At 43.3% G+C, this 13,451-nt stretch overlaps 1 pseudogene; it reads left to right on the top strand.

Annotated features, from left to right (window-relative positions):
* The first annotated feature begins 444 nt into the window (after positions 1-444).
* LOC102244161 lies at positions 445-3,024 on the top strand (annotated as a pseudogene).
* Positions 3,025-13,451: the final 10,427 nt, after the last annotated feature.

A 13,451-nucleotide genomic window follows, 5' to 3' on the forward strand; every position in this document is an offset into this window, starting at 1 on the left:
GCTCTCCCTTGCCGGCCTGATCTCGTCCCCAACTGCCCTCCCCTGCAGGCTTGATCTGGCCCCCAACTGCCCTCCCCTGCTGGCCTAATCGCCCCTAACTGCCTCTGCCTTGGCCCCCACCACCATGGCTTTGTCTGGAATGAAGTCGGATGTCCGGAAGATGGCTGGTCAACCAGGTCTAATTAGCATATTACCCTTTTATTAGTATAGATAGACTATTATTTATTTTAAAATATATTTATGGTCTCCACCCACCACAAAGAACTGAAATAAGAGGCATCTTTTTAAAAGCTGCCTTTGAATAGAACCATAAAAATGGCTTCCTATTTTCAAAGTTACATTTTAAATAAGAAACATTGATTCCTCAAATAAGTCACCCAATAATTTAAAATCTGGTGGAGCTCTTCCACCCTTGTTGCCACATCTTCGGTGCAATTTCCTTCTCTCAGATCTGTCTGGGAGAATCCACCACCATCTGCCATCATGGTGAACTTCAGAGCAGATCAGATCTGGACCATCATGGACAAGAAGGCCAATATACAGAACATGTCTGTGATCGCCCATGTGGACCAGGGCAAGTCCATGCTGATGGACTCCCTGGTGTGTAAGGTTGGTATCATTGACTCTGCCCAGGCTGGGGAGACCCACTTCACTGATGAGCAGGAGTGTTTCATCACCATCAAGCCAACGGCCATCTCCCTCTTCTACCGGTACAAGATCTCAGAGAATGACTTAAACTTCATAAGCAGAGCAAAGATGCTTTCGGTTTCCTTATCAATCTCATTGACTCTCCTGGACACGTGGACTTTTCCTTGGAGGTGACAGCTGTCCTCCGTGTCACCGATAGTGCCTTGGTGGTAGTGGACTGTGTATCTGGCATGTGTGTGCAGACGGAGACAGTGCTGAGGCAGGCACCCCAGAGGCATTAAGCCTGTTCTGATGATGAACAAGATGGACTGGGCTCTGCTTGAGCTGCAGTTGGAGTCTGAGGAACTTTATCAGACTTTCCAGCACATTGTGGATAATGTCAATATCATCATCTCTACCTATGAAGAGGGCAAGAGTGGCCCCATGGACAGCATCATGACTGACCCTGTTCTCAAGACTGTTGGCTTCGGGTCTGGTCTCCATGGTTGGGCCTTCACCCTGAAGCAGTTTGCAGAGATGTATGTGGTCAAATTTGCTGCCAAGGGTGAGGGCCAGCTGGGACCTGCTGAGCGGGCCAGGAAAGTGGAAGACATGATGAAGAAGCTGTGGGGTGACCAGTACTTTGATCCAGCCAATGGTAAATTCAAAAGTCCGCCACTAACCCTGATGGCAAGAAGCTGCCATGGACATTCTGCCAGCTTATCCTGGACCCCTTCTTCAAGGTATCTGAAGCTATCATGAATTTCAAGAAAGAGGAGACAGGAAAATTGATTGAAGAACTGGACATCAAGTTGGACAGTGAAGATAAGGACAAAGAAGGCAAACCACTTTTGAAGGCTGTGATGCACTGCTGGTGATGCCCAGCTGCAGATGATGACCATCCACCTGCCCTCCCCTGTGACAGCCCAGAAGTACCACTGTACGAGGCCCCCCCCCCCCCACCAATGATGAGGCAGCCATGGGCATTAAAAGCTGTGACCCCCAAAGACTTCTTATGATGTACATTTCCAAAATGGTGCTGACTTCTGACAAAGGCCAATTCTATGCCTTTGGCCAAGTCTTCTCAGGGCTGGTGTCCACTGGCCTGAAGGTCAGGATCATGGGGCCCAACTACACACCAGGGAAGAAGGAGAACCTGTACCTGAAGCCCATCCAGAGAACAATCTTGATGATGGGCCATTATGTGGAGCCCATGGAGGACATGCCTTGTGGGAACATTGTGGGCTTGGTGAATGTGGACCAGTTCCTTGTGAAAACAGGCATCATCACCACCTTCGAGCACACCCCCAACATGCGGGTGATGAAGTTCAGCATGAGCTCTGTCGTCAGGGTTGCCGTGAGGCTAAAAATCTGGCTGACCTGCCCAAGCTGGTGGAGGGTTTAAAGCGGCTGGCCAAGTCAGGCCCTATGGTGCAGTGTATCATTGAGGAGTCAGGGGAGCACATCATTGCTGGGGCTGGTGAGCTGTACCTGGAGATCTGCCTGAAAGACCTGGAGGAGGACCATGTCTACATTCTCACCAAGCAATCCGATCCTGTTGTGTCCTATCATGAGACAATCAGTGAGGAGTCGAATGTGCTCTGACTGCCCAAGTCTCCCAATAAGCACAATCAACTGTACATGAGGATGTGGCCCTTCCCCGATGGCCTGGCTGAGGGCATTGACAAGGGTGAAGTGTCTGCCTGCCAGGAGCTCAAGCAGCGGACTGATATTTGGCTGAGAAATATGAGTGGGATGTGGCTGAGGCCTGCAAGATCTAATGCTTCAGGCCCGATGGCATTGGGCCCAATATCTTTACTGATATCACCAAAGGTGTGCAGTATCTCAATGAGATCAAGAACAGCATAGAGGCAGGCTTCCAGTAGGTCACAAAAGAGAGGGCACTGTGTGAGGAGAACATGCAAGGTGTACGCTTCGATGTCCATGATGTAACAATGTATGCTGATGCTATCCACCTCAGGAGTGGCCAGATCATCCCCACAGCCCGGTGCTGTCTCTAACTGCCCAGCCCTACTCATGAAGCCCATCTATCTTGTGGAAATCCAGTGTCCAGAGCAAGTGGTTGGTGGTATCTACTGAGTCCTGAACAGGAAGCGGGGCCATGTCTTTGAGGAGTCCCAGGTGGCTGGCACCCCCATGTTTGTTGTGAAGGCCTACCTGCCCATCAATGAGTCCTTTGGCTTCACCGCCAACCTGAGATCCAACACAGGTGGCCAGTGTGTGTTTGACCATTGGTAGATCCTGCCGGGAGACCTCTTTGACAACACCAGCTGCCCCAACCAGGTGGTGGCCAAGACATGCAAGCGCAAAGCCCTGAAGGAAGGCATCCCAGCCCTAAACAACTTTCTGGACAAATTGTAGATTGCCCTTCCTGCAGCCTGCCACCCAGGGGCCACCCCCTCATAGGCTCATGATCAACCACAACAAACCTGTGGAGAGCGGCTACAGTGTTTGGACAGGTTCAAGCCTCAGACTGATGAGAGGGCACAGTCCTCTCATTGACACTTGCAAGTCCCAGCTTGGAGGGCAGAGCCCTCCCAGCACAATTATATCCAACAACTATAGTTGTAAGCTTGAATCTATGGTCCAAACACGTGGCCCCACGTGTCTGAGTAATGTGGGCTTGATAGAATTCGGGTGCATGTAATTGAGTAGATTAGAACATTGCAAACATCTTGACCATGCCCTTACTTTACCTTGTGGAATCTGCCTATAAAATAAAGACTTGGCTTGTGGGCGCTGTCGCTGTCTCTCCATCAGAGAAGCAGCATCCAGCCAAGACCCAGCTTTCATTCTCTTGTCTGTCTGTTCTAAATCCTTCACCAACCGCCCCCCGTCAGGTTCACCCTTGGCCATGCTGGCGTGGCACAAGTGGCGCCCAATGTGGGGCTGAGTATGCCATGGCTGTGCCAGTCTTGCCACACAAATCTTCATTCTCCACAACATCTTGAGACTGTCCAGGCACAGTGCCACTCACCTGACTGGTTCTGGGGCCACTCTGTGCCATTGCTCAACATGAACACTTGATGCTGTTTCTTTCGATATTTATTTCAAGATTTCAGAGGCAACAGAAATGCCCTGGCTACAGGGACTTATTTGGCTGGTCGGGGAGGTGGGAAGGAATACCCAACACTTTTATTTCTGGGGGGAAAAAACACTCAAGTGTCCAAAAAAATTTAATTAATTAAAACGCATTAAGAGGTTTATTTGGGTAAACGTTCCACAGTGGATTTTCCTCCATAAAGGGGTAAAGAACAAGCAAGTAGACATTTCTGTTTGGATAGAAGTTAGAAGGCAGGAAATTCTTGTGCAATGTCATTGTGAGCACCTCAAAGCTGTATTAGTGCCATTGGAATAATAAATTTGATTATGGTGAAAAAAATCTAATGGAATATGTATATGTCAAGATTTTATTTCATTGTGATTTTTTAACTAAACTTTTAAAGATTTGGTTTAAAATAACTTTTTAAAAAAGAAATGTGCCCTAGCCAGTTTTGCCCAGTGGATAGAGTGTCAGCCTGCAGACTGAAGGGTCCCAGGTTTGATTCTGGTCAAGGGCACATGCCCGGGTTGTGGGCTTGATCCCATTGTGGGGCGTGCAGGAGGCAGCCAATCAATGATTCTCTCTCATCATTGATGTTTCTATCTCTCTCTCCCTCTCCCTTCCTCTCTGAAATCAATAAAAATATATTTAGAAAAAAAGAAATGCTATTTTATTTTCCCGCATTGGTGAATTTTTTTCAATTATAGTTGACATTCAATATTATTTTATATTAGATCTGGTTGTACAGCATAATGGTTAGACATTTAAGGAATTATTTAAATTGATTCAAAATGACCTTATGCTCTTAAGGTCACAAGTCAAAATATCTACAATTAAATAGTCTATAAGAATTGCATCTGATAAAAAAGAGGAGGGTAGTTACAACGCATTATATTATAAAATATTCTATCAATCTGAAGTAGGATGTGAATGATGAGTTTAAAGTGCCTACATAAAGAGCAGTCTTTCTGTTTCTCTGAGACTTGAAACCATAGACTTTTCTTGCCAAAAGATATTTATAGTTTCTTAATATAAAAAAGCTAAGTTAGCCTGGCTCAGAGGTTGATTAACCCATGAACCAAGAGGCTGCCCATTCAATTCCCTGTCAGGGCATATGCTTGGGTTGTGGGCTCAATCCCAAGTAGGGGGCAAGCAGGCAGCCAATCAATGTTTCTCTCTCATCAGTGTTCTATATCTATATCCCTCTCCCTTCTTCTCTCTCTAAAATTAATAAAAACATATTTTTAAAAAGGCTAAGTTATAAACTGATTTCCATATTGAAAAGGATAGTGGAAATTGCTTTAGCAAGAGAAGAGTATGAAAGGGCCTTCAATAATAGACTCTCTGTCTTTGAGATTTTAAAAATATATGTATTTTTTGCTATCCAGTTGGAAATTATTTTTTGGTTACAAACCCTTCACCAGGAGTACATCAAAACTTCTATTTTCACTCCTTTGTGGGAAGGGTCTAGTCTGAAAACTTGCAGGACCTCAGTCCTAGGATCCTGGTGTTGGTTCATGTACTCAGATTTTATTACTCTTTTGAGAGAAATGACTCTAACCTTCTAATGAACATTTTCCCCCTAATGAACAATTCTTGGAGTCAAATTTATGGCCTTACATGTCTTACTATGCCAAACTCAGATTCTTCTCTCTGGATTTCTCCATCTCCGGTAGAACGTCATGACTTCCTATACTCTGTGTATCTGTGTAGCAGATTTCTGAGCTTGGACACTCAGGGCCCTGTTGGAAACATTATGGTCTCTTTTATGTTTTCTTCTCCCAATCTTAACCTTTCAGAGATTTTGAACTTTTTAGGCCTTGAGAACATTTGCTATAACAATAGGAAAAAAATGTTCTTTTTCCCATCATCTAATTTCCGACAGCAGTAGAACTGAAATATGTATTAACCTCTAATGTTTCCTTTTTCTCTCAAATAGGTCCAGCATCATGGTAGGTTGTCCTCACATTTATTCTACTTTCTCTAGGGTTATTTGCTGGATTAGATCCCTGCTTTTTCTTTTTTCTTCATTATTTAGTTTTTATTAGAAAATCAAAACTTGTTTTTAAAGCTAATACTCTTTCTCTTAGTGATTCTCCTTTGTTTTCTTTTCAAAATATTAATTAAGAGTACCGTGCTTGATTGGATGTCCTCACTAACTCGGGTGAAAATAAATTAACAGGGAAAATGTATACTACATATTCTTTAATATGTTGAGAATTTGGCAATTTAAACTAAATGTCAAGCAGAAGTAAAGAAATAATTATGATAGCAGAAATCAATAAAATTTAAAACAAAAACCAACAAATGTAACAAACCTCTAAAGAGATTGACCAAACAAAAGAGAGAAGATAAAAATTACCAATACCGGGAATGGAAGAAAGGACATCATACAGACCCTACAGGTATTAAAAAGCTAATTAGGAAATTTTATAAACAACTGTACACCCATAAATATGATGACTTAGATAAAATGAACCAATTGCTCAAAAGACATAAACTATCAGAACTCACTAAAGAATAAATAATCTAAATAGTCATATATCCACTAAAGAAATTTAATTCATATTTAAAACCTTCTAACAAAATCCAAGGCCAACTGGTTTTATTGATGACTTTTACTCAAACTAAAAAAAACAACAAAAAACTAGTTTCTCACAATCTCATTCAGAGAATAGTCTAAGATAGGATACTTCTTACTCATTTTTTAAGGTCAGTATTACCCTGATATAAAAACGAGATAAAATACTTTACAATAAAAGAAAATTATCTACACTAATAAAAGAGAAACATGCAAATTGGTGTCACTCCACTATACCCACCAGCCAATCAGGATGAGTATGCAAATTAACTCAACAAAGATGGCAGTTAATTTGCATATATAGGCACAGAGCAAAGACTGAAGACAACTGAAGATGGTGGCGGCCAGCCATCAGCCCCTCATCCAGGCTGGCCAGGCACCCCAGTGGAATTATCTACACTAATAAAAGAGAAACATGCAAATTGGTGTCACTCCACTACACCCACCAGCCAATCAGGATGAGTATGCAAATTAACTCAACAAAGATGGCAGTTAATTTGTTGCATATAACACAGAGCAAAGACTGAAGACAACTGAAGATGGTGGCAGCCAGCCATCAGCCCCTCATCCAGGCTGGCCAGGCACCCCAGTGGGGACCCCCACCCTGAAGGGGGTGTGACCAGCTGCAAACAGCCATCAGCCCCTCATCCAGGCTGGCCAGGCACCCCAGTGGGGACCTCCACCCTGAAGGGGGTGTGGCCAGCCTGAAAACAGCCATCAGCCCCTCATCCAGGCTGGCCAGGCACCCCAGTGGGGACCCCCACCCTAAAGGGGGTGTGGCCAGCCTGAAAACAGCCATCAGCCCCTCATCCAGGCTGGCCAGGCACCCCAGTGGGGACCCCCACCCTAAAGAGAGTGTGGTCAGCCTGAAAACAGCCACCAGCCCCTCATCCAGGCTGGCCAGGCACCCCAGTGGGGACCCCCACCCTAAAGAGAGTGTGGTCAGCCTGAAAACAGCCACCAGCCCCTCATCCAGGCTGGCCAGGCACCCCAGTGGGGACCCCAACCCTGAAGGGGGTGTGGCCAGCCTGAAAACAGCCATCAGCCCCTCATCCAGGCTGGCCAGGCACCCCAGTGGGGACCCCAACCCTGAAGGGGGTGTGGCCAGCCTGAAAACAGCCATCAGCCCCTCATCCAGGCTGGCCAGGCACCCCAGTGGGGACCCCAACCCTGAAGGGGGTGTGGCCAGCCTGAAAACAGCCATCAGCCCCTCATCCAGGCTGGCCAGGCACCCCAGTGGGGACCCCCACCCTAAAGAGAGTGTGGTCAGCCTGAAAACAGCCACCAGCCCCTCATCCAGGCTGGCCAGGCACCCCAGTGGGGACCCCCACCCTAAAGAGAGTGTGGTCAGCCTGAAAACAGCCACCAGCAGCTTAGGTATGCTCCCCGCTGGCAAGTGGACATCCCCCGAGGGCTGCCGGGCTGCCAGAGGGATGTCTGATTGCCAGCTTAGTCCCAATCCCCTGGGGAGCAGGCCTCAGATAGCAGATGGTCATCCCCCGAGGGGTCCCAGACTGTGAGAGGGCACAGGCCGGGCTGAGGGCCCTCCCCGCCTCCCCGAGTGCACAAATTTTTGTGCACCGGGCCTCTAGTATGTATATAAGTTCTTTGGTTAATCTTTTCCTGTCTCCCCACACCCCACCCCACCTCTCCTCTGAGATATGTCATTCTGTTCCATGCCTTTATCCATTCTTGATCAAATCTCTCAGCCAGAATATATTAAAGGGAACTTAATAAAGTAGTTTTTCTTCACTTGATAAAGGCCATTTACAAAGCCTACTGATAGCATTATACTTCATATTGGAAGACTGAATACATTTCTCCTAAGATTTGGAATAAACCAAGAATATCTGTTTTCACCAGTCCTGTTAGTCATCATACTGAAAGTCCCAGCCAGTGCAATAGTCAAGAAAAAATAATAAAAATTTGACATATCAAAATCATAGAATGTAGCATAAGTGTTCATTGAGTTATATCTGTAGTTTTAAATGTTTATATTTAAAAATAAATGAGTGAAAATTAATGAGCTAAGTATCCAATTTTAAAAGTTTACAGCATGGTGATGCTGGATAAAATATATAGTTCTTATTATAAAACACAATGTCATTCCGGCAAGTGTGGCTCCATGGTTGAACATTGACCTATGAACCAGGAGGTGACAATTTGATTCCAAATCAAGGCACATGCCCAGGTTACAGGCTCAATCCCCAGTAGGGAGCATGCAGAAGGCAGCGGTCAATGATTCTCATCACTGATGTTTCTATCTCTCTCTTTCTCTCCCTTCCTCTCTCTGAAATCCATAAAAACATATAAAACAAAACAAAGCAAAACACAATGTGACAGTGGGGGTGAGGTGGCTGGGTACAAGTTTTGGGGATGACCAGGATGCTCTCTCTTAAGTACTGGGCCCACATGGCTCCCAATAGACTTATGCTGGAGGTTAGCTTTGCAAGAGGCCAGTTTCTTTTTCTTTCTTTATTTCTGTAATTTTCCTTTCAATAATTTGGACCTCAGTTGACTACAGGTAACTTAAAGCTCAGAAAGTGAAAGTGTGTATAAGGGGGGTTATGAGCAGTTTGTGTGAGAGGGAGAGGTAAAAACTTCTCTAAGCTTAATCTCCTCAGGCTGCATTTCCACAGATGCCGACTGAACCCCTGATTGAACCACTGTTAAATCCCCCTTGATTCAGAATTGATGATGCATATTGCTATCAATAAAGGAACCAATTTATCTTAGAATTAAATCAACAGGAGCGGAGAATATTTTCATGTGTTTTTGAATATTTTAGTATTATTGGGAGAGGGAGAGAGATGTCATCAACAATGTATTTCAAATTCAAAATAACCTGGGTGCATTTTTTCCACATTTTTCACAGTTGTTTTTTCTTTTTCTTTTTTCTGAAGAGTTTCTCATTCATTACTATGATAGTACCATCATTTATTAGATTTCAGAGGGGTCAAGTTGGACCTACCCCATATTCTATCTTTAAATTATATTGTTATGGGTGAGGTGTCATCAGTGTCCCCACTGATTGCCAGTGGAAGTGGGCTTGCTTCTTGGGGTGCTGCTAGAATAATAATTTTCAGAGGCCCCCACAGGAGGATGAGGTATGATGAAAAAGTTTCATTTCTGTGGAATTAAAACCCTGAGTTTCCAAGGTGCCTTCTCCTTCCATCCACCAGTAAAACGTCCCATTTTATCTTCAGCAGTACTAGGGATCAAGTCACTGCCCAGAGCCTCTGTTTCATATTGAGGCACAGTATAGTCCTGCTAGCTTACCTTGGGTTCCCAGCTGTGTATGGTTTATATGGTCATGGTCCATGCAGCTTCTAAGGCCACATGGCTATGGGGGGAACACAGGTGAGTGCAAGGAAGCAGGAGCAAAGCAAGATGAACGAGGAAGAGAGAGAGAGAGAGAGAGAGAGAGAGAGAGAGAGAGAGAGAGAGAGAATTCCTTTGTCTGCAGATTTTAACCTTCTAAGATTTTTTGTGCACAGGCTGTGGCTCTACATCCTCTAGCCAATTATCTTTTCCCAGGTAAGACTGATAGGCAAGTACCTTCCCTATGTCACCCAACTTTATTGTGCATGTGCCCAGCTCCCCCTTTGCTGGACCCCTTCCCCCAGTGATTCCCTGGGGAGTGTAAAGTTGCAGCTTCCTGGTGAAGCTGCCCAGATGACTATGCTTATAATGTCTGGCCTTCCTTTTGCTCCTCTCCTATTATTAATATTAATAACTAGCTAATTACAACAGTAACAACACCCCTAGGTGATCTGCAGAGTCCCTTCTTTTCACAGCTGACTAGGGTCATCATTTCCAGCCTACAACCTCTAGGACTAACAAATTACCACATGGTGATAGCTATCTGTGAAAGTTCTGCAGCAAATCACATAAAAGAAGTTTTTCTTCTTTTTATCCCCACTAAATAATATAAATTATAACACAAATACCACATCTAAACAACACCAAATGCAGCAAGACAAAATGTATAGAACACAAAGCATTTGGATTTAAATGTGCCACCTCTTTTGACTAGACTTAGCTCTACTCTCTTGATTTAAATATGCCACCTCTTTTGACTAGACTTAGCTCTACTCTCTTTATTTAAAAATCAATTCTTAGAGTTTAAGTACCCTGTTATTGTTAAGAGACCAGGAAATCCAACCCACTTGCTCTACCCCTCTCTTAGTCTACAACTACAGTATAGTCCACAAGCAACTCTATTCATATCATCTCGACAATTGATCTCATTGCACAGTGAAACCAGAAACAAACCAATTCACACCAGAGGAACTGCCATTCAGCTGCCTGCAGAAGTGTGAAAAAACCTGAAAAATAAAACATGCCTTCTTTTATTGGTATGCTGAAGCTATCTTGAAGGTACTAGGCTGAAGACCATAAAATATACTTTTACATATATGTATGTATATACACATGCACACAAGCATACATAGACTTTGGAATAAAATAACAAATCATTTAGTCTTATCTTCTTGCTGCTCTAATTAAGCCTAATTTTTCAAATGTTCAGTTGAAGCCTATTCCTGGGGTCCCCTGCTAATGGGCCCATGTCAGCTGCATGAAGGCACTGCCCATTGCCCTGCCCATGCTGCTTTGGGCAGCACAAGAGCTAATCCCTTTCTCTTCTGTGGTCGGAGAACTTGGGATGCCACTGTGACACATATGTTTCCAATTAATCTCCTGCTAGGCTATCTGATTGAATTACACAATCACTGATATGTTTTAAAGGCTTAACTAATTTGAAGCCTACCCACAGGTTAAACGCCATTGAACCATCAAGCACAAAATATATGTTTAACATAAACAAATCATTTCACAGATACAAACATGGCAAATGGGGGCTATAATAGAGGGATGTGAATGCCTTTGTCTTATTTTGCCCTTATACCCAAAACAGTATAGTGCTTATTTGTTAATACTAAAAATAAGGTACAAGGAGAATTTTCCATTTATTACAGTATAGACAAACAATCTGAATAATTCAGGCTATGTTTACAGAGCACAAAGTGAAGTTCAGATTTCATAAATATTCATGATTAGTGTGGGTAAGCAGTTCAGGTAATTCAAAAACCATCCTATCCCTGAACAGTTCAATTTGCTGGTGCAGAGGGAACCAGTTTACCAGATAATTAGAATATATCCACTTTACCACTAAATAGGGAACCAAAGAGGAGAAAATACCTCATTATTTTTTTAACTTTAATTCAGTTTGTTGCTTCAATTTGGTTGTGTGGGGATTGCGTGGATTTGGTTATAGAAGATTACTCACAAAATTCTTGGCCTATATTTTAAACATGGTGTTTCTCTTTCACACCATTTGTTATTCTCACTTTCTGCCCTTGTCTGGACAGTGTGTGAGGAAGACTGGCACGTAGGTCTTTGCTCCCTGGGATTTCACCCAGTTAGGTTATCTGGCACTTGGTGAAACGGTTACTCAGAAGACAGTGACACCCTGTACTTTGGGAAATGAGTGGTTTCCTTTACAAGGACGTACCAGAAAAACAGGTAATCTTGCAATCACAAGCACAGGTGAGAAGGGAATAAGAGAATGGCACCTAACATTTAGGCAAAAAATTGTAAAACCCCTATCCTTCTACTGATCTCTACTGCTTCTTTTAATCAATGTCTATCACAGCTAGAAAACAGCTGGATAAGACAAATGACCAACGAGAAAGTACCGGTGGAAAATGGCAGAAAGGAAATTCTTTAACATGGTAATGAAAAATAAGAGCTATGAATGCAGTCCTTAGGTTCCAACCCTGGATTATGTTTTGAACATATAAATCAATGGACATTGATCTCAGATGGAAACCTTGACTTTACAGAGCTTTCCTCCAAAACCTCCTGAGGGTCACAAGTACCCCCTGTCTCATCTCGTATTTATTGAGAGCCTGTTGCCACCACAGGACAAATCTAGATAGTGTGACACCTTATGGTGGGTCAGAGCTTTCAAAGAGCTCCCAGTCTCTAGAGCAGCAAAGCTGACAGGTGTGTGGGGACAGCATCTGGCCTTCTTCCCTGTCTGTTTGCACACCCGAGTGACAGAACTCTGCCATTTTCTCCCAGGAGGAAGTCTGGCTAAGCCTTTAATACTATTTCTTTGCCAAAAGAAATTCTGCTTGTTTGTCTGGGCTCCACATCTTAAGCAATCAGAATAGGGCTCTCTGACAGATTTATAAGGAGGGCATCTATTTTATTTAACTAAATTCAGAATTGTTGCTTGAAGTTGGTAGTGATAGAGGAGTGAGTATGGGGTAGGGGGTAGGGTGGCAGTGGAAAGAGCAAGAAGGAGTAAGGTGAAGGCAGCTGAAAAAATAAACTAGAGCAGTATAGCCTAGCACCCAGAATACTTTGGCAAATATTTGTGTATATATCTGTTTCTCTCTACCAGTGGCAAGCCCCTTGAGGTGAGAGACCATTTCTTATTTATATTACAATCATTGTATCTAATATAGAGAAGTTAAATACTCTCACTCCTCTGCCCATCTTTCCTCTCACCACCTTTCTTTCTCCTCCCTCAGGGCAGAGATATTGCTCATGTAGTTAGTCTGAGTTTACAGCATTGCCTGGGCTGTTTTGATAAGCAGATGTGATCACTGATCATACTCATTTGTGGGATAGAAAGCTAAATGAACCAAAAACAATGAGCTCTAATAGAAAGGCTAGAAGGGACCAGCAGTCAATGGCTTGAAGCCTGGTAGGTAACTGTTTCTAATGAGAGCAAGCAGCATGTCTTCAATGACTTGAATGGAACTCTAGCCAAGTCCATGGAATCATTGACTAAAATATGTTCAGACTATCTAGATTCTCTATTATCATATCGAGAGATCAACTTTGAAAATAATTTTTAGTTCTTGGATTTGTTGCTACTATACATTTAAATGTCAGAAACAAATGTTTTACTAATGCTTTAATTCATTAAAATGCTTACCAAGAGCCTATTTCACCCATTTATTTACTCCCTTATCTGAGCTATGCAGAATTGAATGTTTTCCATACTATGTAATACTCTATAGATACACCAAGCTAGACTCTGTAACTACTCTCAGACAATGCTAGCATCATGGATGTGCAACCTGTGGCATCACACAATGCCTCACACTGAAAAGCAACCCACACTTGCTTCAATGCTCTGAAAATTATTGTTATTATTTTTAA

This window comes from Myotis brandtii, unplaced genomic scaffold, assembly GCF_000412655.1.
Source record: "Myotis brandtii unplaced genomic scaffold, ASM41265v1 scaffold110, whole genome shotgun sequence".
Classification (NCBI taxonomy): Eukaryota; Metazoa; Chordata; class Mammalia; order Chiroptera; family Vespertilionidae; genus Myotis; species Myotis brandtii.